This window comes from Pelodiscus sinensis, chromosome 2, assembly GCF_049634645.1.
Source record: "Pelodiscus sinensis isolate JC-2024 chromosome 2, ASM4963464v1, whole genome shotgun sequence".
In the NCBI taxonomy this organism is placed as follows: Eukaryota; Metazoa; Chordata; order Testudines; family Trionychidae; genus Pelodiscus; species Pelodiscus sinensis.
Window position 1 is genome coordinate 38,397,487 of NC_134712.1, and position 27,719 is coordinate 38,425,205.

The window sequence follows — 27,719 nt, forward strand, 5'->3', positions numbered from 1 at the left end:
AATCCGTTGTAGCTTTGGTACAACATCAAGCCTCCCTGCAGGGTCCTTGAGCCTGGGCTTCAGTGCAAGCCTGGAAGTCTGCTCAGCAATGAAGCAGCCCTACAACCTGATTGAGCTGGCACAGGCCAGCCACAGGTGTCCAGTTACTGTGTAGACATACTTTTTTCAGTGAGTCTAATTTCACCAATGGAAAAAGCAATTGAGAAAAACATTGTGAATGTCTTCACAAAACCCCAGAGTAATACACAGCATTCTTAGCGTGTTTTGGCTTTACCAATCTAATTTACATTAGTAAAAGTCCTGGCCTCCATAACCACTGATTATAGCTTCAGCTGGAACGGAAAGAGATGATGGGTACTAAAATTCTTTGGTGGAAGCAGAGGGTTTGGCTATATCCCACAGAAAATAGTAGGTGACCCAAGGCCGCCAACATTCACATGGAAGGCCTGTTGGTTTCGTTACAGTAAGAAGGTCCGAAACTCATTCATATTTATGGCATTGATGAGAAGCACAATAAAAAGGTTCAATTCAGGAACGGTTAGCAGAAGTTTTCAGTGTTAGCTGGAGTTAGTGACAGTAGATATTGATCCCTCAAAAATCAATCCCGCACCAACTATTATCCTACTGTACCCTGCTCAGGTGACTGGAAGTTTTGAATATAAAGTGAAGACTTTCACTCATGAGCAAAGAGACAAAAGCTTAATGTGTGCATACTCCAGGCCAAAACAGCCATTCCTTTAACAACTAAAGTCTACGTCATTTGTGTTATACCCAAAAGTTCAGGATAATCAGGATACATTTGTCAATATTGTGGGATTTGGAAGTAGAACTTGTTGGAAAACTAAATCTTTCCTTCGAGAAATTTAAAATGAAAAAATTGTTTTTTTTCCTAAAAGTAGATGCAAATTGATTTGAAGTTAAAATGTTCATTTTATTTCAGTTTTAGATTCATTCTTTCTTTCTCAAATCCAAACTTCAAAGCATCAGGAGGGATCCACTCTGTCATTTGTCATTCCAAAATCAAGAGTCTGGTCCCCCAAAATCATGAGATTAAAAAAAAACCTCATAATTTTTAAGCTAAACAACAACCAAACAATACATTTTTAGCTTCTTTATATTTCCCTTGATTTTTGGGTCTTGAGGCTGTACTCAAGTCACATTTGCAACCTTTTCTCCCCAGATGGCAGCTAGAAACTTAACAATTTTTTAAATGACAGATGAGATTCCCATGAGCCTGGGCTTTAAGAAAAAATATCAAATAATGCTAAACTCATAATAAAAATCACAATGGTTAGCAACCATGCTTTCCCACTACCAGCACCTTCATTGCCTACTTTGCTTCTATTCATCAGCGCTGGGACCATTGAATTGCAACCCCTTTGGACATTGTCAGCTCCTGGAATACTAGATGGAGCTTCTAAAGCACCTATCTAAGGGTACGTCTACACTGCATCCCTAGTTCGAACTAGGGATGCAAATGGAGACGACCGAAGTAGTTAATGAAGCGGAGATTTAATATCCCGCGCTCCATTAACATGATCTCGCCGGCGCGCTAGTTCGAATCACAGTTGATTCAAACCAGGAAGTGCGCGCCGGGACGCGTTAGTTCAGACTAAAGCCCTTAGTCCGAACTAATGTTACTCCTCAAAAAATGAGCCCCATGTAAAACTAAGCTGCACCATGGGCTGCAAACAAACGGGCCGCGTGCCGCATGTTGAGTAGCCCTGTCCTAGAACATTTAAGGAATTGGTCGAAAAGAGTAGAGCCTTTAGCTATTATTTTTAAGGATCCATGGAGGGTACGAGAGATCCCAGAGGCATGGAAAAGGGCAAACATACTACCTATATAAAAAGAGAGGAGTCAGGACAACCCATTTTCTGGAACAGGCTATGTCTACACTACGGGGTTTTTCCGGGATACTAGAGGTAACTCCACGGTGTCCAGGGAACGCATTTGCTCTTCTGTTTTTTTTGGAGGAACAGCAGATGCGTTCTTTGGAAACCCTGTCCTCCTCCTTCCAAAAGAGGAGGCTTTTCCGAAGTTTGGACCAGTGTAGATGGGCCAAATTTCAGAAAAGCCTCTTCCAAAAATACTATTGGAAAAAAGGTAAGCAAATTGCGGTGTGCAATTTGTGTACCTTTTCCCCATAGATCACTGTAGTCTAGACATAGCCAGAGTCATCTTAACTTCAGTATCCAGAAAGCTAATGGATGATAAGCAGCCAAGGTGATTAGTAACAGTCAACATGGATTTGTTAAGAATAAATCATGTCAAGCCAACCTAGTATCCCTCATTTACAAGATGACAAACTTTGTGAATGAGGGGATAGTAGATGCAATGAGAGTATTGTGTACAGTCCCGGGCACCATACTTCAGAAAAGATTTGGAGAAAGTCTTGAGGAGAGCAACAAAAATTATTAAAGATCTAGAAAACATGATCTATGATGGAAGATTGAAATAACTGGGTTTGTTTAGTCTGGAGAATAAAGGACTGAAGGAGGACATGATAAGAATGAAAGAATGAATGAAAAAGTAGTTATAAAGAGGTTGTTGATAAATTGTTCTTCGTAACTACTGAGGAAAGGCCGAGAAGCAATGGACTTAAATTGCAGCAAGGGAGGTTTAGGTTGGACATTAGGAAAATCTTCCTGTGAGCGCTGTTAAGTACTGTAACAAATTGCTTAAGGAAGTTGTAGAATCTCCACCACTGGTGATTTTTAAGAGCAGGTTAGACAGACACTTATCTGGGATGATCTAGATAGTACTTAGTCTTGCCTCCATGAAGGGGACTACACTAGATGACCTACGGAGGTCCCGTCTGTTCTTGCACCAGTTTTTATACAAGGGAGTGAACTTGACCCCAGAGCAGTGGAGGACATACAGTAAGCAGACAGGTCAGTAACAGTCACTTGCAAGCAGCATGGAATAGCAGTTGGAAGACTGGCAAAGTAACTTGCAGTAGTGTTGGGGTGCACACTAACAAATGAGAAAACAAGCTCAGTTCACATCAAAGATTTCACTTTCAAAGAGGATTTCAGAGTTCAGAATAAATATGGAATGAGTGCACTATAATGAATTATCTTGTGTGCACATAAGCATTTTCAAACTAGTTTAACTCAACTTAATCCATTTTGAAACCCATATGTAGACATGCTGTAAAATAAGAACATGCAGAAATCAAGGAACACACTGACCTGGTCAAAACTGAAGTTTTTGGTAATGTTCTATATAGTGGAAGGGTCTCTGTTAAGGTTGAAGTTTTCTCTTTCTCTATAATGCTTTATCCTCTTACAGCACATTAAATTATCTGCATGCACAGGAAAAGCTCATTTTTTTAAAAAAAGTGTAGCAATATTCAGTATTTTGAAAAGATGATAATTGCTTTTGGAGAAATAAACAAGAACGATCAGAAGAAAATCTGGTGATGTTTCAATTATCCGTCTTGTGTGAGCAGCATTGTAAAATGTAAGTGTATGATGGAGGCCTCTGCACTTTGCTGGAAATTGCTTCCTGAGAGGAGTGAGAAATCTTATTCCTTAAGGTAATTAAAAAAAAAGGGAACCCTGGAAGGGCTAAACCTAGAAATAAATACAAAAGGGAAAGACAATGCTGAGTTTATGTGAACGTATTTCATAGAAATCTAGAGAAAAGTGCACATCAAGAGGCCATCAGGCTCGTCCCCTTGAACTCAGGTAGAATTAAATATACCTAGGCTACTCCACAGATGATTGTGTAATTGTTTCTCAAAACCTCCAGCAAGAGGGATTCTAAAACTGTCTTTGGCAACCTATTCCAGTACTTAACTATCCTTGGACTTTGAAAGATTTTCCTAATATCTAACCTAGATCTCCTTTGCCTCAAACTAAACTCATTACTTCTTGTCTTACTTGCAGTGAACATGCAGAACAATTGATCATCACCATTTTTATAAAATTTGTTTCCATATTTGGATACTTGTGCCCTTCTCCTTAAATCTTCTCTTTTTTGGATTAACCAAGGCCAATTCTTTCAGCCTTTCTTCATCAACCATGATTTTTAAATTTCATTTTGTTGAAGAATGGAGCTACCAATGGCAATTATCTGGAATAATGTCCAAGAAATTCACAATTATTCTCAAATTAGTAGAGAGAATGCAGATTACTGTATCTTGACAGGAGGAAAGAGAACATAAACTGGGCCAATTTGTCCCCTCTTAACAACTGAAGTCAGTGGACAGAATTTGGCCTGTTTCACACACACAATTCTGTATGTTATGAAAGGCCTGCTGTTCTGTCTCTCCCAAGCTCTTACTTAGCGCTTCATTATTTGGACGATATTGTATGGGAAAGATGAGATTGGGCTGCAAAGTCATGCCATGAAGTCAACAGCCCTGTGATTCATCTAGCAGCAGAAGAACAAAATCAGAGTAAAGTCTTTTTGCAAGTATTCTGATTTGCAAAACTTGATCATGTTTTCTAAAACAAAAACACAGTGTTGGCCTTTTAAGAGCAGAGAACTGCCAGCTAGAAATTGGTCACCTAGCAACTGGACACTGATTTTTCCCTCACTCCTTCAAGGCAGCTGATAGCCACCACCAGCAAGCTTTTCAGCTTGCTTTTTGTCTGTTAGTAGGCACAATTCATTTCTGGTTTAAGTCTGTTGGAATCAGTGAACGGTTAGAGACTGACTTGGGCCCCCCACTTCTGGATCCCAAGAGACTGTATTGATAACAGTAAATAACCCATGGAGGTCTGGGATTCTTTTGTAGTTTTTCAATATTGCCATCTTTACCCTAGTCTAGGTTATATTAACTCCCAAAGAAAATGAAATACAAGAAGTAAAGGACTTCACACATCTAAAATGGTTATAGTGCTCTGAAAAGACCTTCTATACTTAGCAAAGATAAGAGCAGCCCTGGAGAAAGCAGGCTATCAGAGTTATGCAAATTAGTTTGCTTGGAGATTGAAGGGATGTTAAGATTACAATAAAACTGCAAAGTCTGCAAAAGAATTTCACACTGTTTTTTTGCACTTCTGAATATAGGATGAAATTCCCAACCAAGTAATATGTTTACGTATAGAACAACAGGCTATTTCCTAATATAGAATGATGAGGTACCCATGTAGATGGAGTGAGCCCTCTTAAGCAACAGACATCTATGTTGAAAGTGGCACTAATGCCTGAAAAGCCATGCACTTCAGAATTAAGGCTTCTGCCTTGGCTCATCCTGTTGAGAAGTGCATGAGATCAGAGTCTCCCAATACATAGGCATGAATTAGCTGTGTACCACCCTTACACAATTTATCTGTCTGCAACTGCATTCTAACTGGGCCATGGAATCCTTGTAACAGACTCAGGCAGGGAATGCTGGGCTAAGTCGACATGGCTAGTTGAGGAAGAAAGTGCTGGTTTATTTTGCCCATTTGTTCTTTATATGCTGTGACAGCGTTGTGTTTATTTTTTTGTAAACAGCTACCTTCATGGTTAGCAATCTTGCCAGGCACTTGGCTTTCAAAGCCAAGAAGTGTTCTCTGTCAACAAAACCAAAATAAAACTAATACCCTTTATTAAAGGGAAACATGCATATAAATGCCTCTTTGCTTTGAATGATACATTTTGTTGGGATTTCTGCAAATGTGTCACCATTTGTCCAGGTAATTCCTGCTGTCCTGTCCATCATATTCTTAAACTTATTCAGTTTGCACTGTAAATAAAAACATGGCTAGTGATTTGATCTTTGTTTTGTCCCATTATGCATAAGTCATAAGTCTATTTTCAATCAAATCAAAACTTTGTATCTGAATGCACTCAATCTAGATACGTTTTGAATTTCCGCTCAAACCAGATCTACAAACAAGGCTATTAGGACAATCTTTGCCTCTGTAGTTTGGAAGTGAAATTAGAACTTTTGCCTGACCAGTCCCTACCCCCGCTCCCTCCTCCCAGGGTACACATCAGTGAGGACCTAGTGGGAGAAGGAGGGGGTCCAAAAACATTTCTCAAGCTTTTCAAGCTGACCATCCCCACCATTTCCAGTTCCCTATTCCTTCTATCAGTCATAGTGGAAACACTCACCCTTCAAATTCATTCCAGCTCTCAAAACACTCTTGCACCCAGAGGTGTTTTTTCAGATTGCTTAGAAATGTTTGTCTCTAGTGTCCCCCGAGTTCTGTTGGGTGCTACCAGGCAAGCCTTCCTCACCACACAGCTAATACAGAGAGGAGGCAGAGGAGGACTGGACACTAGCTGTTGCCCTAGGTCTATTATGCATCCATGATCCATAGTCTATTCACTTCTTTGGACTTTGAATCAAACCCTTAGTTACTTTCTAATGAATAAAGACAAAAGGAAAAACAGGAAATGGGTTTTCATATTTCCTTTGTTTTTTATAATGTTTCTAGGCCACATTCTGTCTGCAAACACTCTCTGGATGAAGTCGCATGCCCAAAACTTGGCATTCAAATTTCCAGCAAAACCATCTCTCTCGGAATCTCTTCTTCCTTTCTATGGGCTCCCTACCATTCATTTCATTATGAATTATCTGTAACCATGGGGCCAATGCCTACATACTCTTGCCCCTGGGACTTTGCTGATCTTTGGGGGAGAATGTCTTTAAGAAGCTGGCAAACACAAAAGGAGACTAAATGGAATGTTTTCTTCCCTGACACCTGAGCTTTGAATGTGTTGGCAGTGAGTGATTCCATTTCCAGTCATACCTTGAGCCCTCTGAGTAAGGTGACAATAAAGGGTAAAAAAATGTGCAGTTGGTCTACAGAAAATAACTGGTTTCCTTTACAAAACACAGGCCTAAGCACATGATTTCCCAGGGTTTAAAGCCTGGAGCTCTTGCTTTGTCCTTTACTCAGGCAGCACTCTCATTGAACTAAGAGAAGGGATCCCCTAGGGATGCTACTTTTAGTAAATGTGACTTATCACCATTCTGGACTTGTAGTCAGGCCATCTGCAGTGAGGAAAGAACTTACGTTTGGTGGAATGATCTAACAGTGTAAGAAGTCTTTGTGCCTAACACAAAAGTACTCATCTAAACCCTTCTGACAAGTTACAAGTGTCCGTGTTACATGTGTGATGTTTCTTGTTCTCTGATCCTACTGCAGCAACTTCTGCAAAGTTTTCAGTTTTATACATCAACACACTCCTTATATGCTCACCCTACATAAAATGAAAAGTTGAGCTGGCTGAAAATTTTCCTACATAGCAATTTTTCCACGAGAAAATGCTGATTCTACAAAAGTCAAAATGTTCTGAAGAAACAGATCAATTTCAACAATGTTTCATTTCAGATAAAAGACCAAAATATTCTGTTTCACGGAGGAAGAAAATCAGCTAACTGAAGATGTAGTAAAGGTTAAAAGAGCACCTGAAGGTAAGTATATGGACAGCAATGACAAAGAAAGTTAAATATTGATTGGAGTAGTTGGCAGGTGGGTATCACTTAGGGTGTGTCTAGACTGCAGGCTTCTTTCGAAAGATGCTCTTTCGAAAGCATCTTTCGAAAGAGCATCTTTCGAAAGATCGCGTCTAGACAGCAGGCGGATCTTTCGATAGAGGAAATCCGCTTTTTCGAAAGAGAGCACCCAGCGAGTCTGGATGCTCTCTTTCGAAGACGGCCTCTTTACATTGAAGAACGCCTTCCTTCGAAAGAGGAACTTTCGAAGGAAGGCGTTCTTCCTCGTGAAACGAGGTTTACCGCCGTCGAAAGAAAAGCCGCGTTCTTTCGAAATAATTTCGAAAGAACGCGGCTTGAGTCTGGATGCAGGGGAAGTTCTTTCGAAAAAAGGCTACTTTTTTCGAAAGAACCCCTGAGTGTGGACACAGCCTTAGTGAAATGCCTATACCTAATCCAGCTAGAAAACTGGGTGAGATCCAAGGGAAACACAGGAGATGCTTGCAAAGAAATACAAGAAGCCTGGGCAATAAAAAGGTGGAACTGGAACTACTTTTTCAGGAGGTCAAGTCATATAGGGATTGTAGAAACATGGTGGACTAGCACTCATGACTGTAATACAGATATGGAAAGGAAGATGTTGTTAGGAAAGAGACAAATAAAGGGAAAGGTGGTGGGGCAGCATTGTAACTCAGTGATTCAATCAATTGTAAAGAAATAAATGACAGAATGGAGAAAATGGAATCTGTTTAGGTTTAAAAAAACTTTGGGGAATGATAATAAAAGAATTTCTACTAGTATGGTGTTGGGGTCAGTTATGGAACTCTGTAGCTGGACTCTGCTATGAATAGAGATTTCTTTCATATTGTTAGGTCACGTCTAGACTATGTTTTACTTTCGAAAGAAGATATACAAAGTCGGTGGCAATTTGATATCTTCTTCCGATTGTTTTTTCAAAAGAGATTTTTTCCAAAAAAGCAAGCAGTCTAGACGTGTTTTTTTCGGGAAAAAACAACAACCCTTTTTTCGAAAGAACCTGTAAACCTCAATTTTTGAGGAAGATGATTCTTTCAAAAAAAGGTGGGTTTTTTTTTTTCAAAAGACCCACGTCTAGACTGCTTGCCTTTTCAGAAAAAAAAAGCTCTTTTGAAAAAGCAATCAGAAGAAGACATGCAAATTCCTGCTGAATTTGCATATCTTCTTTCGAAAGTAAAACGTAGTCTAGACATGCCCTCAGAGAGATAAATACTACTCGTCACAAGTGCTAACTTTTATTTTTTCAGAGCGGTGCTTCACCACCACCCTATCTCCTGAGGTCCTGAACTAGCTCTGCCTCTTCCTAGCTCCCCTTTCCCAAAACCCCACCACCCACTCCATCCCATCCCATCCCCTGAATGTCTCCTGTCTGCTTCCAAACAGGTGACTGGGAGGGCCTGCCGAACAGCTGATTGGCTGTGGGCAGAAAAACAGCTGTTTGGTGGTGGGTGGATGACAGTTGATCAGCAGGTGGCTGGAGTGTGCTGGGTAGTCACCATTTTTTTTCTGTGGTTGCTCCATCCCCTGAGTACCCATGGAGTCGGCACCTGTGCTACTGAAAACTGTGTCATAATGGAATACTGTAATTTTCTGGGTCTAGATTGCAGATCAAATGCCACTAATGCTGGTAGGGCCCAGTTGTTCCAGGATAGGATAGAAGGCAGCTTTCTTCATCAAATAGTTACTAAAACAACCTGAGAAAATGCAGTTTTAGACTTGGATTTGGTAATTGGTGAGGACACCCAGGACCACCCAGAGGATTCAGGAGGCCTGGGGCAAAGCAATTTTGGGGGGCCCTTCCTGGCACTCCCTGTCTCAGACCTCAAACTTCAGACATTCTCGTGGGCCCAGGGCAAATTGCTCCACTTGCCCCCCCCAAGCAGCCCTGAGGACACCATGGAAGAACTGGTTGTGGGAAATCACCTTGGAATGAGTGATTGAGAGCAGCTTGAGTATAAGGAAGGAAGGATAACCCAAACCAGATTACAAAGCCTCAGAGGAGTAGCCGTGTTATTTTGTAATTTTAAAAACAAGAAGTCCTGTGGCAGGTTATTTTGGATTGACTTTGAGGAATTAAGGGTATGTCTACACTAGGCCCCTAGTTCGAACTAGGGAGGCTAATGTAGGCATTCGAAGTTGCAAATTAAGCCCGGGATTTAAATATCCCGCGCTTGATTTGCATCTTCCTGGCCGGTCGCCATTTTTGAAAGTTACAAGTCCAGACTAACTGCCCGCGACTACACGCGGCAGGGACCCGGTAGTTCGAAATAAAGTCCTAGTTCGAACTACCTGTTATTCCTCCTGGAATGAGGTTTAACAGGTAGTTCGATTTAGGGCTTTATTTCAAACTACCGGGTCCCTGCCGCATGTGGACATGGGCAGTTAGTCCGGACTTGTAAATTTCAAAAATGGCAACCGACCAGGAAGATGCAAATGAAGCCCGGGATATTTAAATCCCAGGCTTGATTTGCAACTTCAAATGCCTACATTAGCCTCCCTATTTCGAAGTAGGGGGCTAGTGTAGACAAACCCTAAGGGAATTAGTCAGGGAAACCAACTAGACTGAAGAACTCAAGGACTTAAATATGGAGGTTGCTTAGAATTTCTTTAAATCAAATATACAAAAGCTAGCTTCAATTTGCATCCCAAGTAAGGGGAAAAACTTGAAGAGAAAAGAATCCAGATCCAGCAAGATGAATAACCCTCTCAAAAAGGAAGTGCTACAAATCAAGCTGACTTAGTTCTTGGAAGGATGAAAACTGGCCGCTGTGCAGTACAGATGGGAGAAAATTAAAGATGATCTACGTATGGCTCTCATACTAAATTAATACCTGCTTCGATTTTCAGTAAGACTGATAAGGTTGAACACAAGTATGAAAGCTGCACGGCTGATGGAAATGAGAGTATAGAAATGGAAATTACCACATCTGAAGTGGAAGAAAATGAACTTAATGTACTCAGCTGCGGGGGGGGGGGGGGGGGGGGGGGGGGGGAGGGGAAGCAGATCATTCGTATCTCAGAATATTGAAAGAACTGATGCATGAGACTGCTACTCCATTTGCAAGGATTCATAATGATTCTATTTAGTTAAAGGTAGTTCCATGTAACTGGAGAATAGCTAACATCTAACCTATGTTTAAGAAAAGGCAAAAAGTAATCAGGGAATGGAGGGTCTGTCTTTTGAGAGGGGACCTTGTCTTCTTTAGTCTAGTGAGATGGAGGCTGAGAGGGGATATGATTGCTCATGCTCTAGATATTGCAGGTATATATACCAGGGAGGGTGATGTGCCGTTTAAATAAGACTATGTTGGCACAAGAACAAATAGATATAAACTGGCTCTGAACAAATTCAGGCTCGAAATTAGAAGACAGTTTCTAACCATCAGAGGTATGAGGTGCTGCAAGAGCCTTCCACTTATGGTTGCCAAATGTCCAATTGTATAAACCCAAACACGCTTACCCTGCCCCTGCCATGCCTCTCCCTCAAGGCCCCATCCCTGTCCTGCCCCTTTTAAAAGGCCATGCCCCCTCTCACTCCATCCCCCTCTCTCCATCCCTCGCTCTCCCCCACCCTCATTCACTTTCACTGGGCTGGGGCATAAGGTTAATATGTGGGAGGGGGATGCGGGCAGCCCCCAGAAAGCAATTGTCATGTTTGGCTCCTAGGCCTCAGGCATGGCCAGGCAGCTCTGCACACAGCCCTTGCCTGCAGGTGCCATCCCACAACTCCCATCATTGGTTGTGACTGCCAGCCAAGGGAGCTGTGTAGTTTGGGATGTGGATGGGGCCGCGTGCAGAGACCCTGTGCACCATCCCTGCACGTAGGAGCCAGACATGCCAGTAGCTTCTGGGAACTGCATAGAGCCAGAGCAGGCAGGGAGTCTATCATAGACCCTCTGGGCTGCCATTTTATATTGCAGGCCACACTTTTTCCATTTACCAAAACCCAAAGTCTTAGAAGAAAGGATTGAGCTCTGGTTTGTTTGACTTTCTAACTCTATTCCTCTCCCTCGTCTCCTGAAGCATCAGATACCAGGAATAGGCTTGCCAGATGCTTTCACCAAAAATCCTGAACATTGCAGGAAAAAAACTTGGTTGAGCAAAAAAAAACACTGGACAAACCCCAACCCAACCACACAAAAAAAGGTTGCTGTGCGTTTAAGAATCCCCACACCCCTCGCTTCCCCCCGCCCACACCAGATGCAGCAGAGGAGCACCGTCCCAGCCAGCCAAGAAAAACAGATTTAAAAAAATTTTTTTTTTTTTACTGGACAGGGGCCAGAAATAACGGACTGTCAGAGCGAAAACTGGACACCTGGCTACCCTAACCAGGAGCAAAAAACTACTAAAATATGGCTTTAATTCAGAGCTAAAATAAAGCTTGGTTTCTAGCGCACACTTTTTAGCACAACAAAACTTTCGGTGGTTCACTAAAGATGACTGCCAAAGAAAATGTATTTGTATGGGTTGAATCTGTTCAGAATCTTTCAACCAGCAGGTGTTCAAAGACCTGTAAGCAAGTCATGCAATTTACGTGCATTCCCTGCCTCTGGATAAGATTGTAATACCATTTGTCACAGGGCACTCTTCACATCAGGTGGTTGCATCAATCCATAACAAAACCACATCAGCGTGTTCTGACCTATCATCATGTATTAACCTAATGCTATGACAAGAATAAGCAAAGTCACACTGTGTTGCTGCACTGGGATATAAAATCAGAATGCCGGAAATCCAGTCAGGTGTTTTAACTTTACTGCTAAACTTGCATGACAGGGGGTGGAACCATGACAACTCAGATTATTCCATGGATCAAGAGCAAAACTGAAAACCAAAGAAGCAGAAGACACCTCTTAATGGTGTGCTCTTCCCTACAGTTTATCTAGGCAGGTGAGAAGCTGATGTGTATAAGAAATTTTAAAAGAGGGAAGGAAAAATCCCCAGATTGAGGTTTAGCTGGTCTCATGACCTTCCCCTGGGTAGCTGTGCAAAGGGTGGGGAAAGGTGAACTGGAATTAAGCCTCTGTTGCCAGAGGAGACTCCCACACCTTCTTAGGGTGGCAACCTCGTCTCCAGTGTGCACCACTGCTTATGATGTGCTGATGCCTAGAGGAATTGCTCCCAGAGTAGGCATACCAAAAATAAGGTCACACTTGGAGAAAACTAACTGGTTAATGGTGCAATATACAAAGTAATCAACTTCTCTCTCTGTTTCTTACAGATTCAATAAGCAGGATGTTTGGAGCATTTTCCTTGGCACTGAGCTTGACTGCTTATTTCAGCACTTCTCGATATGTCTACACTGCAAAAAATACCAGTGTAAGGCTACCTCCAGACTGCATCCCTCTGTCGGCAGAAGGATGCAAATAAAGCACTTCGAAAGTGCAAATGAGCCCGGGATTTAAATATCCCGGGCTTCATTTGCATACTCACGTTCTGCTGCTGTGCCAATCACACGCCATTTCAAAAGTGAAAGTGCTGTGTAGCCACGGTTCTGCCGACAGAGGGGAGCTTTTTCAACAGATCCTGTATTCCTCATTTTGGGTGTGTCTAGACTACAGGGTTTTTTTTGAAAAAACTTCCCCTGCATCTAGAAAGCTGCCGCGTTCTTTCAAAAGAAAATCGAAAGAATGTGGCAGTTTTTTTGACCGCGGAAAACCTCGTTTTACGAGGAAGAACGCCTTTTTTCAAAAGTGCTCTTTTGAAAAAAGGTGCTATGTAATGCAAACTGTGCTTTTTCGAAAGAGAGCATCCAGACAGCTTTTTTGAAAGTACTGATTCTAGTCTAGATGCTCTTTCGAAAAAGGCGTGTAGTCTAGACATAGCCTTTTTGAGGAGTACAGGATCTGTCAAAAAAGCTCCCTGCTGTGCCAGTGGGGCTCCCTTCACCTCCCAGCTGGCAAGGCTCCCTGCCCCTGCCCCTGCTCTAGCTGGTGGAGCTCCACTCTCCCAGCTGGCAGGGCCACAGTCAGCCCATTGCAGCCAGTGGGGCTCTGCACCCCCAATCAATGGGACTCCATGCCCCCAGTCACCAGAACCACTCCAGCTTCAAGCCTGCTGGCCAGGCTCCCTGCCCTCAGACCACTGACCCTGCAGGCTGCCAGACTGGCTGAGTGCCCAGCTGCTGGCTAGGGCTATCAGGTCTAGCAACATCGGTGTCCCTACCAGACCAGAGAGTTTTGGACCACAGAGGTTCAACCTGTAGTATTTGTTTGGGTCCATGTCACTGTGCCAGTATGGCCCCAGTTGCCTTACTGGAGGTATAAGCATCTATGAGAAAGGCTCATAGGGCATCTTGGGTGATCAATATGGATGTAGTCATAGATGTGAGTTTTAGCTCACCAAATGCATGCTTGATTTTGGGCTGGACTTGTTCATTCCTGCAGAACAGAGCAGTGAGGGGTCAGGCTTGTTTTGAGAAATATGGGATAAACCAGAAATATAAATCAGCAAATACAAAAAAAAAAAAAAAAAAAAAAAAAAAGGCAAGTTGGGAATCATATGGGGAGATGATCCAGTGACAGAAGCCCTGGATCTTGTGCGGGTCCATCTTGATCCCTTTGAGGATCAGGAGAAAGCCCAGAAATTCTGTGGAAGTGTGGTCAAACATGTATTTCCATGTTTAGCAGAGTTAGAGTTACCAGAAAAGCAAAAGGACAACTTGAACATGACCAGTGTTCTGCTCAAGGTTTTCTGAAAAGATCAGGATGTCATCTGTGTAAACTTCTATGTAGTGGTCCTGAGACATATAATTTATGAAGTGTTGAAATCTAGCCAGAGCATAGCTCAGGCTGAACAGCAGCACCAAGTATTCAAAATGACAAATAGCACATTCAGGGCATGTCTATACTAGGAAGTTATTTCCAAATAATTTATTTTGAAATAACTCCTGAAGTAACTATTTCGAAATAGCATGTCTACACTACAGGGAAGCCTCAAAATTAGTCTGATGTATGCTCCTTTAATGTGGACCTACTACCTCAACATAGAGCCCCAGGGAACACTGGAGAGTAATTACTTTGCATGACTCTGGGGAGCAGTTATTTCGAAATTGCAGCAGTAGAACGTCCACACTACTGATATTTCAAAATAACTATTTCAAAATAAGCGTTATTCCTCATGGAACGCAGGCGTTATTATATTGAAATAACCAGCCCCTTATTGGCTTGGTAGTGTGGCCATGTCACTTGTTATTTTGAAATACTGGGAGTTATTTTGAAATAACTCCCTACTGTAGACGAGGGCTCAGAAGGTAATCTTCCATTCATCACCTTCCCTTATGCACACAAGGTTATAGGCTCCCCAGAATTTCAACTTAGTCAATATCTGGACAGCCCAATAAGAAGCTTAGAGCTCTCCTAATCACTGTGCATGGGCAGGGTTAGTGCCTCAGTTGGGCTTCATGGACCACAATCCTAGCTGCTGTCTACAAGCAGCCTGGTGGATTATTGGAGTGTGCTAGTTTCCAAAACCCCCAGGTGCCAAGTTTCAAGACCAGCATGGCCTAATACCAGTGATGACACTGATTTAAAGCTGCCCACGTTAAAACCCAACCAACCTATTTGATAGAGAACTTAAATGACAATATTTTCTCCCCTAAGCATGCCCAATTACCTAGTCCAGGAACTACAGGAGCCAATAAGAAAAGTATCGTCATATTTATATGAGATGCATTTTTTCCTATTGGCCATCATGTAGAGTTTAACCTAGAACCAAAGTGGTGGAATTTATATCTAGAGGCAAACTGTCATTTCCAAGTTAATACATTTTTGTCTCATGGCCTGTGTTGTCTGAGCTATATCAGAAAAAAATGTTGATTTTTCTTATCCTGAAAGAAACACCAACCTCATTGCCAAACCTCAAGCATAATCTGATCTTGATCCTATGTATGACAAAAAGTTAGGTGAGCACAGCAGGGAACAAATTAAGATAAAGGATCTCCCAATGCTTTTGAAGTGGGGACAGTTTAAAATTTTGAAAATATTTATGGAGTGCTGGGGTGGGTACTTTTTTCTGTAAAAAAGCTTCCACTAGATTGGATAGTATGAGAGACTAAAGAAATTGGTTTAGTTTCTGAAGCTTTAATGGCTAACAAGTTTGGTAGCGTCTGATGGACTGTCCCCGAGCTATGTTTAGATATCAAGACTGCACACCATAAAGTTGCTTCAATTTCAGCTATAAGAAGAACTTGTGATGGGGATAGAACGGCAAATCTAAAATCTCTCTTTCAGACACTCCAGCCTCTTTTGCCTGTCACATATGAGTTAATAAACACATCTCCAGAGGTTTAGCCACTGTCTAATTTGTATATTTCCTGAGGCCATCTCAAGCTGATGTGCAGATTCCTAAGCATTAAGGAAATAAAGAGACATGAAGCCCACCCCAAAACATTTGTCACAGGTTCAGTTCCAGCTACAAATAAACCTGAGCCACAATATTTGAATCAGAATCAAACTCCCTTACAGGTAAGGGATGTTCAGATTCACCTACAACTGTTAAGTATATTTCTTAGTTTATCTCATCAGTTCACCATTCAATTTGTAGGCTAGCAGGATCCAGTCCTGCTCCTACTGAAGTTAGTCTGAATTTTGTTATTGTCTTCAATGGAGGAAGAACAGTCATCAACAAGTCATATTTGCAAAAGAAGCCTCTGAATTTTGAATGCCTCAGTTTTACTTGCCCACCATCAGACTTCAAAGTCCTGATTTTCCCATTGCTTCCGATAAGAGCTGTGCATATGCAGTTTCTCTGGGGTGTCTCACATTTTTGTCAGCATTTTGTATAGTTTTGCACATTAGTAAAAGCTGGGCATTCAAAAACAGAGGCACTGAAAATCAGAGCTCTCTTGTGAAAATGATGGTCTTAGTCCCTCAAATCTGAAACAAATAGAAAGCCAATTGATTACAGTAGAACCTGTGTTATCCAGCAAGCTTGGGGATTAGGGCGTTCTGGATATCTGATGGTCTCATCAATATAGGAACAACCAATGGACAATAATAGTAACATTCAAGTTTTTAATATTAGTAATTTTGTAGTGTGAGGCAGTTGGTCTCACATTTCTACTTTGAGTTAAAGATGATTAGTACTTCTTAAATAAAAAAATGTTAAGCCAATCATGATAAACCAAGCCAGACCTGTGTGCCTGAAGATGTGACCATACTGTGGCTGAAAGCAATGCCGGTTAACAAAGTTTTCTGGTTAACAGAGTGCCGGATAACAAAGGTTTCACTGTACTCTGTCTTATGCCAGATTTTCAATGAAAATAGCCAAGATTTTTTTTATATAGTGGAGTTGGATAACTCCACAGCAGATGGATTACCATGACTTGCCAATGCAGATTTTACATACTCAGAGCCCAAATTCAGCTAAATAAGTAAGAGTGTAACATTAAACAGTAACTATCCTGTTAGGAACTATTATATTCCAGCAAGTTTAAAAAAAACCACGAGTTGCTTTTGTAAAATTACCTAATTACAGTATATTTTGAACAGATTTTTGGCAAGCAGCATCTACTCAGTAGCCAGACAAATATGACAGGCTGTGGCAACTGCTTCTTTCTGAAATCTGCTGGCCACAACTAGATCAGGAATCTGCAATTTATTTTGGGCAGATGATGCAGTTTCAGCACTGGCAGAGTAGTTCAAAGAACTAGAAAGTAACATCATGGCTGGGAATCTCAGCAGTTGTTCACAAGAACAGCTAGGTGGCTGAGACAGGCTTCTCTGTCTGTTTTTCAGCCCTTCTTCCTGTGGTGTGCCTAATTATGCAAGTTGCCACGCCCCTTCAGAGAGTGCCTGGACGGGCACTTTCAATGGGAGTTAAGAGAGCTCACCCCTTTACAAATCTACTTCAGAGACAGCCGGGTGACCCAGAGTATATGAACTTTTTTTAATCCACAGGGACAAAGAAAAAAACACCTTGCTTAATTATTCCCAATTATTGTATTATGGGAGCATGTACTGGCCACTTCAAAATCATGGCTCATTGTGTTAAGCATTATACAGACTTAAAGAGAGAGCCAGTCTTTGTCTCAGAGAAGGCAAAATAGAGAAGACAAAAATTACTTTCCCAATTTTTTTAAGAGATGGGGAACTCAGTCATGGAGAGGCTAAGTGAGTCACCTAATAACATATGAAGTCTGTGGCAGAGCCAGAATTTGAATTCACATTTAGTGTCTTCGCCACAAGAATCATCCTTCCTCTCAGCTTTCTTTTAATGGGAGACAATTACATTACGTTTGCAATTACATGGGAGGTTTTTGTTATGGATATTAATGAGATGTTATATAAATATACAGTTGCTGCTGGGATCAATTATTTATCATCCATTTACAAAGGACTTTAAAGAATAAAGTAAATTAGGAAAATAATTATTGAATATGGGTGGGATTTCCCCTTCCTTTCTTTTTCAAGTTACAGTTAATTATCTAGGAGATTAGAATAGCTGCACTGTGTGATTTTAAGAAGCATGTTCAGTCGGTCACCAATGTAAAATAAGGGTGTTCCAGTCTTATATACAAAAATAGGGTGACTGCTACCAGAATCAAAAAGGCTTTATCCACTCATGCACAGCACTGCAGAATAGGTGAGGTGATTGCATATGGGTGAGTGGGAATTCGTGGTCCTCTGGAGCTATGCATATTAGCAACTGCTGGAAACAAGATTCAAAAGTTCATGGACAATGCTCCATGCTTATGTAATAAATCTTGGGAGAACAGCAGTAGAGGAAAATAAAGCATCAAACCCAATGATTTTTATTTTGCTAGTTTTAATATTAAAAATGAAAAGCTTACAATGACAGCTGTGAAATTTTGTGAAGTGGTTGTAAGCTGGCTTTAATACGCTAGAGAAGTTCTTAAGATTCCTGAATAAGATAGGGAAAAAAAGAAGTGATGCATTTTCAAAATCTATTCTTATTGTTAGAGGTGCATGCTAATTATAAATGGAGTACACCTGAAATAAGGGTGGGTGTTCCCATGAATATAATCTGACATTAAAAGTGAATAAATGTTATTCTGTTTGAAGAGAAGAAAGAACATGTTAGATAGTTATGAAGCCCCTCATGAAATTCTTGTCTTTACTGTTTATGCCATGTGAAGCCTTTAATTTGGATTGAATACTGAACGGTTTTCAGACAGTGCCAGATACATCAGTGCCAGTTCAGCTTACAAAATGGCTTCTGCTGTCAAGTCTGTCCCAGTACAATGTGTTCTTTCACTTTAGCCCCATGCCACTTGGCAGGTTTCAGGCATAGCTCAACCTGTCAGAGTTTCCTGCCATTAGCCCATTCAGTGTCATACATGGGTCTAGCATTCATGTCATGAGATATAAAAGATGGTTTGAAGGATGTGAAATTACAGGTGCTGTTCAGTCTTGCAAATCATAAGTAAAGTTAAACTAATTTTACTAGATACCTTTCCACACAATAGGTAGAAAGGGGTAGGAGGTGGCTATAATTACCATAAGCGACAAAGAGTCCTGTAGCACCTTATAGACTAACAGATGTGTTGGAGCATAAGCTTTCGTGGTCAAAGACCCATTTTGTCAGATGCATGTAGTGGAAATTTCCAGAGGCAGGTATAAATATGCAGGCCAGAATCAGTCTAGAGATAACGAGGTTAATTCAATCAGGGAGGATGAGGCCCACTTCTAGCAGCTGATCTGGAGGTGTGAACACCAAGGCTGTGTCTAGACTACATACCTCTGTCGTCAGAGGCATGTAGATTAGACACATAGGCAAAGTCAAATGAAGCCGCGATTTAAATGATCGCGGCTTCATTTAAATTTACATGGCTGCCACGCTGAGCCGACAAACAGCTGATCAGCTGTTTGTCCGTTCAGCGCGCTAGTCTGGATGCTCCCCTGTCGACATCAAAGCCCTTTGTCGGCAGCCCCGTTATTCCTCGTGGGATGAGGTTTACCGGGGCTGCCGACAAAGGACTTTGATGTCGACAGGGGAGCGTCCAGACTAGCGCGCTGAGCGGACAAACAGCTGATCAGCTGTTTGTTGGCTCAGTGCGGCAGCCATGTAAATTTAAATGAAGCCACGATCATTTAAATCGCGGCTTCATTTGTCTTTGCCAAAACAACAAATCTACATGCCTCTGACGACACAGGCATGTAGTTTAGACGTATCCCAAGAGAGGAGAAGCTGCTTTTGAGGTTAGCTAGCCATTCACAAAATAGAGGACTATGTAGCACTTTAAAGACTAAGAAGATGGTTTATTAGATGATGAACTTTCGTGGGCCAGACCCACTTCCTCAGATCAAATAGTGGAAGAAAATAGTCATAACCATATATACCAAAGGATACAATTAAAAAAATGAACACATATGAAAAGGACAAATCAAATTTCAGAACAGAAGAGGGATGCGGGGGGGGGGGGGAGGGAAGGTAAATGTCTGTGAGCTAATGGTATTAGAGGTGATAATTGGGGAAGCTATCTTTGTAATGGGTAAGATAGCTGGGGTCTTTGTTGAGACCCATGCATAGAGTGTCGAATTTTAGCATGAATGACAGTTCAGAGGATTCCCTTTCAAGTGCAGATTTAAAAGGCTTCTGAAGCAGGATGCAGGTAATTAAGTCGTTGAGACAGTGTCCTTTCTGGTTGAAATGGCAAGAAACTGTTTTTTCTTTGTGATCCTGTCTAATATCTGTTTTGTGGTCATTGATCCTTTGGCGAAGTGTCTGAGACGTTTGTCCAATGTACAAAGCAGATGGACACTTTCGGCTCTGAACTGTCATTCATGCTAAAATTCAACACTCTACGTGTGGGTCTCAACAAAGACCCCAGCTATCTTACCCATTACAAAGATAGCTTCCCTAATTATCACCTCTAATACCATTAGCTCGCAGCCATTTACCTTTCCCCACCTCTAATACCATTAGCTCATCACCTAATAAACCATCTTGTTAGTCTTTAAAGTGCTACATAGTCCTGTATTTTGTTTAAGCTACACCAGACTAACACGGCTACATTTCTATCACTAGCCATTCACAGTCTTTTTTTAAGTTAATGGAAGCTTTGAACATAAAAAGTGCTACAGAATGGCAAGAACTCTGAAAAATCAAATTCTAATTGTTTTAATTATTATTTATTCATATTACTGTAGGATCTAGGAGTCCCATTCAGGGCCCACGGCTCCAGAGTGCTAAGCCTTGTACAAATACAGAACAAAATGTTAGTGCACAAAGAACTTAAAAAGTTGATTCTCTTCGTCATTTTTTTTTAAAGTAACCCTTTTAAAATCCTAGATTGCTGAGCTTTGATCCTGGCTTTAAAAATAACGTAAAGTATCCCATTCATTTACAGCATTTTTTGCCTGGACACAAATTTCTGACTTGACTCTGTCTTCCTACACCATCCATGTCTCAGTGTTATGCTACTGCACAGACCTCTAACTTCTTCCTACCCGCTGAAGATGATTGGCCTCCAAATACAGAGTTTTAAGTGCCTTACTCAATGATGCATGCATTTTGAAGTGAACTTTTCAAGTCACCCCTTTGCATATTTCTCCAGTGGCACGGCACATGCTTGTGCTGCGTAAACAAGAGGGCACCACCCAAGCAAAGAGAAAAACAAATCAGGGATTGGAAGAACTTCAGTCTACTAATCCTCACCCCTTATGTAAACATCAATGAAAATGGTCCAAAGTTTGATTTTTTTTATGTGAATGAAATGCTTTGATATTGGTGGGGATGGAGCAAGGCAGACAACCCCCGCTAGTCTTGATTCTAGAAAACAACAAATCAGTATGTTATCTAAAGCTGCCTCTGGCCAGTCCAGCATAGGTCAAGCAGGAAACTGTGCTGATGTGTTAGGCATTTCTTAACGCTGAGGTCTTTTAAAACATGAAATATTTGTGCAATGAGAAATGAGGTTCAGTTCGTCTTCTATTTTCTCACGCTGTTTGAACACAGGAGAGGGTTTCACTAATGACTGCCCAAAAGGCATTGGATTGGTGTGAAAAGCTAAAAATTAGCTTCTGCGAGTTGCTTCAGTGTAATTAGATATTTAAAAACATCTAAAGGGATATGCTAGTGCAGCGGCTATCTCAGACACTTACGAACAGGCAACATCACTTTGTTGTCTCTTTATTGCACAGTCATTGAATAAAGAAGTAAACTACACGGTTACTTATGGCAGCAAAACTTATGTTGCTCAGGGGTGTAAAAAACACATCCTGTGTTTTGCTGGCATAAGTGGTAGTGTGCATGGTGCTATGTTAGTGGGAGAGGTTCTCCTACTAACATGGTTACTACTACTCATTCAAGTGCTTTTATTATGGTGATGGGAGAGCTCTCTTCCATAGGCATAGAGCAGCTACCTAAGCAATCTTACAGAAGCACACCTGCATTGGTAGTGCCGTGCTGCTGTGAGCTTGCTGGGAGACATGGCCTAAAGTTTTAAGTTGCCGCTAAACATAGGTCTGTTTAAGGTCAGTCATGACAGGATCTGCACAAAGGATTAATATGAATCTGACAAATCATGTTTGAAAAATATATTTATTCTGTCAGATTTCATGAGTGCTAGCTATTTCTCCAGTCAAGCTGAATGATAGCATTCAGCTCTCATACTTACTCTTCTTGACAGCTAACAAGATAAACATGTCAGCATGTGATTTGCCAAATACTATCTCATGGAATTCAGACAGAAGTTGCCAAAAAGAGCTAACTTTCAAAAGGTGGATCATGACATAAAAAAAAAAAGCCGTAACACAAGTTTTCAATTATAGTAGCCCACAATGGAACACTCTGCTCTTTATGGAAGTTCAATATAAGCTAGGGACTGGGCAGTGCTAATCAGGTGCTTGGTGGGAATGAATCAAAAGGGCAATATTATCAGGCCTGAAATTTTAGTTATCTTGTGTTGGCATGTAGTGCTTAATGGACTGTGATTTTGTGATCTTTATCACAAAAATATTTATCTTTATCACTAATCTTTATCATTGGTCATTATTTACACTTTAGGAACAATTTGTATCCTTTAAGAGGAAAGCAATCAGAACACAGGGCCAAAAAAATAGTGTAGAAGCCACAAAACAGAATGAAGAATGGTGAGAGGACACGCTGAACAGTACTGAAGTGACCTGCTATTTTAATATAAGGTTTTTTATCTACAGCATCTTGAAATCTTTAAGAAGCAGAGGGAGCATGATAGGCTTCAGCGCCCCAAAGAGACATCTCATGCAATAATTATTTTCTGTCTACTGTGCCTACGTTGACCTGTCACTTCCAATGCAGCAAAACACAGATGGAAAGAAAATAGGGAATACAGTGTCTAAATGAAATGACATAGGAATTTAGCTATGTGGAATTATCCATGCTAGAATTTGGCCAGGACACTAGAGCTAACACCCACACAATTTCTACAAGTGCCAAGGCATAAAGGTTGTCTAGACAGAGGAACTGGCCAGCACAGGGGTTAGTGAAATAGAGAGCAAGCTCTTCACATCTAAGCTGACAGGGTTTGCCAGTACAAATGCAGCTCAGGCTGGTAATCACCAAAAGTCACTGCCAACTGATTACTGATTGCCCTGCATGAAATGAGATGATGATAGACTCTGTTCAGTTTCTGCTAGATGAGTGTCCATGTCAGAGAAGACTGGGATGATATCTGAAAATAAGGAGGCAAAACTGACACAAATGTAAGCTGAGCACAAGTTTGCAGTAGTAGATAAAGATTATGCTAATTTAAAGCAAAGGGATAGCCTGTCTTACTGAGTAACCATTGCCAAAAGCATCACAGCAATTAGCAATTAGTAATTTTCTTTGCAGTTTTGCTGGAGAGATCAAAGATTTTATGAGTATATAGTCTGAACTACCTTCTTGCCAAGAACTGGTCTCATTTGGCCAGGAAGAAACATGTTAGGTGAATTAGTGTGGAGAAGATTACATGGCCACACCTATTCTGTAGATTAGTGAAGACTTCAGCATCCAAAGATGCCAATCAGGTACCCTTCCTAGATTTGAACTGGCCCATCTAAAATTCATAGATTCTAAAGCCAGGAGGTACTGTTGTGATAATCTAATCTGGCCTCCTGTATAAAAGAGGCCATAGAACTTCCCCACAACAATTCCTAGGGCAAGTCTTTGAGAAAAATACCCACTCTTGATTTAAGAGTTGCTAGTGATAGAGAATCCATCATGACCCTGAGTAAGTGGCTCCAATGGTTAATTAACTTCTCTGTTAGAAAGGTACGTCTTAATTTGAGTTTGAATTTGTCCAGTTTCAACTTCCAGGCATTGGACCATATTATATCTCACTGAGTGAAGAACCCATTATCAAATATTAGCTCTCCTTATCCACAGTTGCTTATAGACAGCAATTAAGTCATCCCTTAGCCAGGTCACTAAGGGCATGTCTACACTAAAAAATTATTTCAAAGGAACTACATTTGAAAGAATAAGTCCTGATTTAGCAAAATCAAAGTGGTGTGTCCCCACTACAGGGGAGCATCGAAATTAGTCAGAATGATTTGGAAATAGCGTGTCCACACTGATTGGAGCCTGCCCCGGGCTTAGAACCCCCAGAAACACACTGGGGGGCACCAGACAGTTCCTGTGGCTGCTTGGTCAGGCAAGCTGTGGCACTTGCTTTCAGGGGCTCCTCCCTACGGCTACATCTCCCACACCACTCCTCCACTGCATGCAGCCTGAGTTGCTGCAAAGCAGGGCCAGGCTCACAGGCCTCGTGCTGAGCCTCATGGCACAGTACTTCCAAACTGCCCAAATGGTGCTCCAGAAGGATGAGGACCAGCCTGGATCGCAGGCCCCAATCACCCAGGTCTTCACACTTCTGCTGCTGCACATGCCCCTCAATCCCCTGGAGACCATGGAACACTGCTTCTGGTGGTGGGAGACCAGTTTGAACTGGTGGAACAACATCGTGCTGCGGCTATGGGAAGACGAGCAGTGGCTGCAGAACTTCCGTGTGCAGAAGGCCACCTTCCTCAAACTCTGCGAGTGGCCCTCAGATGACACGACACCCATAAAAGACCCACCATCCCCATGCAGAATCATGTTGCCATTGCCCTACAGAAGGTTGCAACACCAGTTCGTTGTGGGGAAATCCATAGGCTGGGCCATCCTCCTGCAGGTAGTCATGGTCATTAACCAGGTGCTGCTAGCTGCTAATGAGGGTCATCACTCTGGGCAACTTGGACAGAATTGCAGATAGCTTAGCCGCCATGGGCTTCCCCAACTGTGGGGAGCGGGGAATAGACAGCACACACATCCCCGTTCTGGACCCCAACCACTGTGCCTTGGGCTAGATAAACGGAAAGGGGTACAACTGCATACTGCTGCAGGCCCTTGTGGATCACAAGGGCTTCACCAATATCAACATCAGGTGGTCAGGGAAGGCGCACAAAGCCGGCGTCTTCCGGAACTCCTGTCTCTTCTGAAAGATGTACTCTGGCACTTTTCCCCCAACTGCACCATCAGAGTTAGGGAGGTACAAATGTGCATCATCATCCTGGGAAACGCAGCCTATCCCTTGCTCCCCTGGCTCATAAAGCCCTACATGGGCAGCCTGGAGCCCACCAAGGAGCACTTCAATGCCTGATTGAGCAGGTGCCGCACGGCGGTGGAATGTGCATTTGGCCATTTAAAAGGGAGGTTCAGGAGTCTCCTCACGCCTCTGGACCTCAGCAAGTGCAACATCCCCTTCTTGGTGGTGGCCTGTAGTGTGCTCTACAATCTGTGTGAGAGCAAGGGGGAGACTTTTTCTGAATGGCTGGCCAGAGTTTATGAGCAGCCGGACATCAGTGTCATCTGGAGAGCACATCAAAGAGCTGTGCTCATCAGGGAGGCAATGAGGGAGAGTTTCATGCAAGGCCAACTGTGAGACTCTCCCTGTACCTCTCCACAAGGAGCCCCTGCATTCTCTTTCCTCCCACACCTCTCCCTCCCCATCTTCCCCCTCCCCTTGCAGAGGAAATAATAAAGCCTTCATCGTTGAAATGACAGGACTGATTATTGGGGAGATATACAACAGAGGAGGGACTGGGGAAAGAACCTGGAATGGGGAAGGGAGGAGGAGGAGGTTCAGGGATGGGGCTGGGAGCAGTTGGTCAGGAGGCTTTAGCTGCCCAAGAGGTCCCACCACCATGTGTTCTGGGGCCCCGGTGGGGCTAGGAGGAGAAGCCATGGGGGGGCAGGGAGCTGGCTGGTGGCCTGCTCTATGCACAAGGCCATGCGCTTTGTCACGTAGGTGAGGGAGGAGCACATGGCCTCGTGCTGGCTGTAGCCAGACAGGAACCCCCCTGTAACATCAATTTTTGCTTGCCTGGAGCATACAGGGCACACAGAGCAGTAAACGCCTTGAACAGAAGGCCCGGATATGCAGGCTGCTGTGACCCTGGATGGCTGTAAACAGAGATATGCCAATTGTTGACCTAGAGGCTGCGAGAACTGCCTTGGCTGGCACCTATATTGATACGAACACACAGCCGTCCACGGGGGGAGAGGAATCTCTCACCCAGTAAAAAATGTCCAGTACTCACACTTTAGTTATCTCTCTTGCAAGTGTAAATTAAGTTGAAACTCCCTTGTAAGAACTGGCGTCACAAAGACGGACCAACACAATCTGGCATCTTAGATAAGAAAGAGGATACTGGCCCCTATGGGTATAAAGATGGGTCCAGCAGCACATTTACTCTGTGCGTCAATCTACCATCTATCTGCTGGTTGGGTTAGGTGTTTGACCTCCCGAGGTTCCACGGGGACGCCTACCTCATATTCATCTTTCCTAGGAATTGAGGGACCAGCCCTGGCCTGATACACTGGAGTCGAGAGGCACAGAAGGGGGTAAAAATTGTACCTGGATGTGTCCTTTGTCTTAAGTGTACACATAGACTTAGAGCTCTTTAAAGATTAAGCTGTCACTTGGTACCATTATTTCTATTTTCTATCTTTATTTTCTTTGTAACCATTTTTAAGATTTATATTTGCTAGCAGTTAAGAAATAGAGCAAGAGCCATTGTAACCATATGATTTATAAGCTTCTTTAATAAATCTGTAAGGGTATGTCTACACTACAGCACTAATTCGAACTAACTTAATTTGATTTAGTTAATTCGAACTAAGGTAATTCAAACTAGTGCATCTAGACCTATAAACTAATTCGAATTAGCATTTTGCTAATTTGAACTAGCATGTCCACATTGAGAGGACCCTGAACCGAAGTAAAGGCTGTCCGGAAGCAGTGCCAGCAGGGCATCAGGTTAGAACTTTGAGTGTGGAGCTGCTGCCTCAGGCTAGCCGAGGGCTGTGCTTAAAGGGACCCGACCCCCACCCTGGGCAGACAGTTCTCAGGGTTCCCCACTTGCTTGTCTACCTTGATGAGGGACAGCAAAGCAGTCCTGTCTTGGAGTGCCCTGAGTGCCCACACTCGGCACATCACAGCACTCGGCCATCAGCCTGGCTGCACTTGCCGCAGGCTGCCATCCGGGCGGGTCAATCAGGGGGTGTCAGGATCTAGGAGGCCCTGCAGGAAAGCTTCCACCCCGAGGAGCCCGAAGAGCCACCCCAGTCCTCCCCATCGGGGGCTCGTACACCATTCCTCCCTCACCCCCTTCCACTTACCCCTCCCTAGCCCCCCTTCCTGATGTAAAAAAGGACACGGGTGTTCAAAAATAGAAACTCTCTTTATTTAACAAAACTGGGGGGGGATTAACCTCTGGGGAGACTGGGAAAAGGAGGTGGGAGAGGGGAAGAGAGAGGGTGGGAGAGGCGAGGGGGAAACCTGGGAGGAGGGAGCTGGGAGGGGGAAGCCAGGGGAAGAAGGAGGAGGGGAAGTATCAAACTATGGTACGCCATATCTTCAGTACTGTGTACAGATGTGATCTCACCCCAGAAAAGATATTTTGGCCTTAGAAAGGGTTCCGAAAAGGGCAACTAAAATGATCAGGGGTTTGGAACAGGTCCCATATGAAGAGAGGCTAAAGAGACTGGGACTTTTCATCTTAGAAAAGAAGAGACTGAGGGGGGATATGATAGAGGTATATAAAATCATGAGTGGTATGGAGAGGGTGCATAAAGAAAAGTTCTTCATTAGTTCCCACAATATAAGGACTAGAGGACACCAAATGAAATGAATGGGTAGCAGGCTTCAAACTAATAAAAGAAAGTTCTTCACAAAGCAAATAGTCAACCTGTGGAACTCCTTGCCAGAAGAGGCTGTGAAGGCTAGAACTAGAACAGAGTTTAAAGAGAAGTTAGATAAAGTCATGGAGGTTGGGTCCATGGAGTGCTATTAGCCAGGGGATAGGAACGGTGTCCCTGGCCTCTGCTTGTG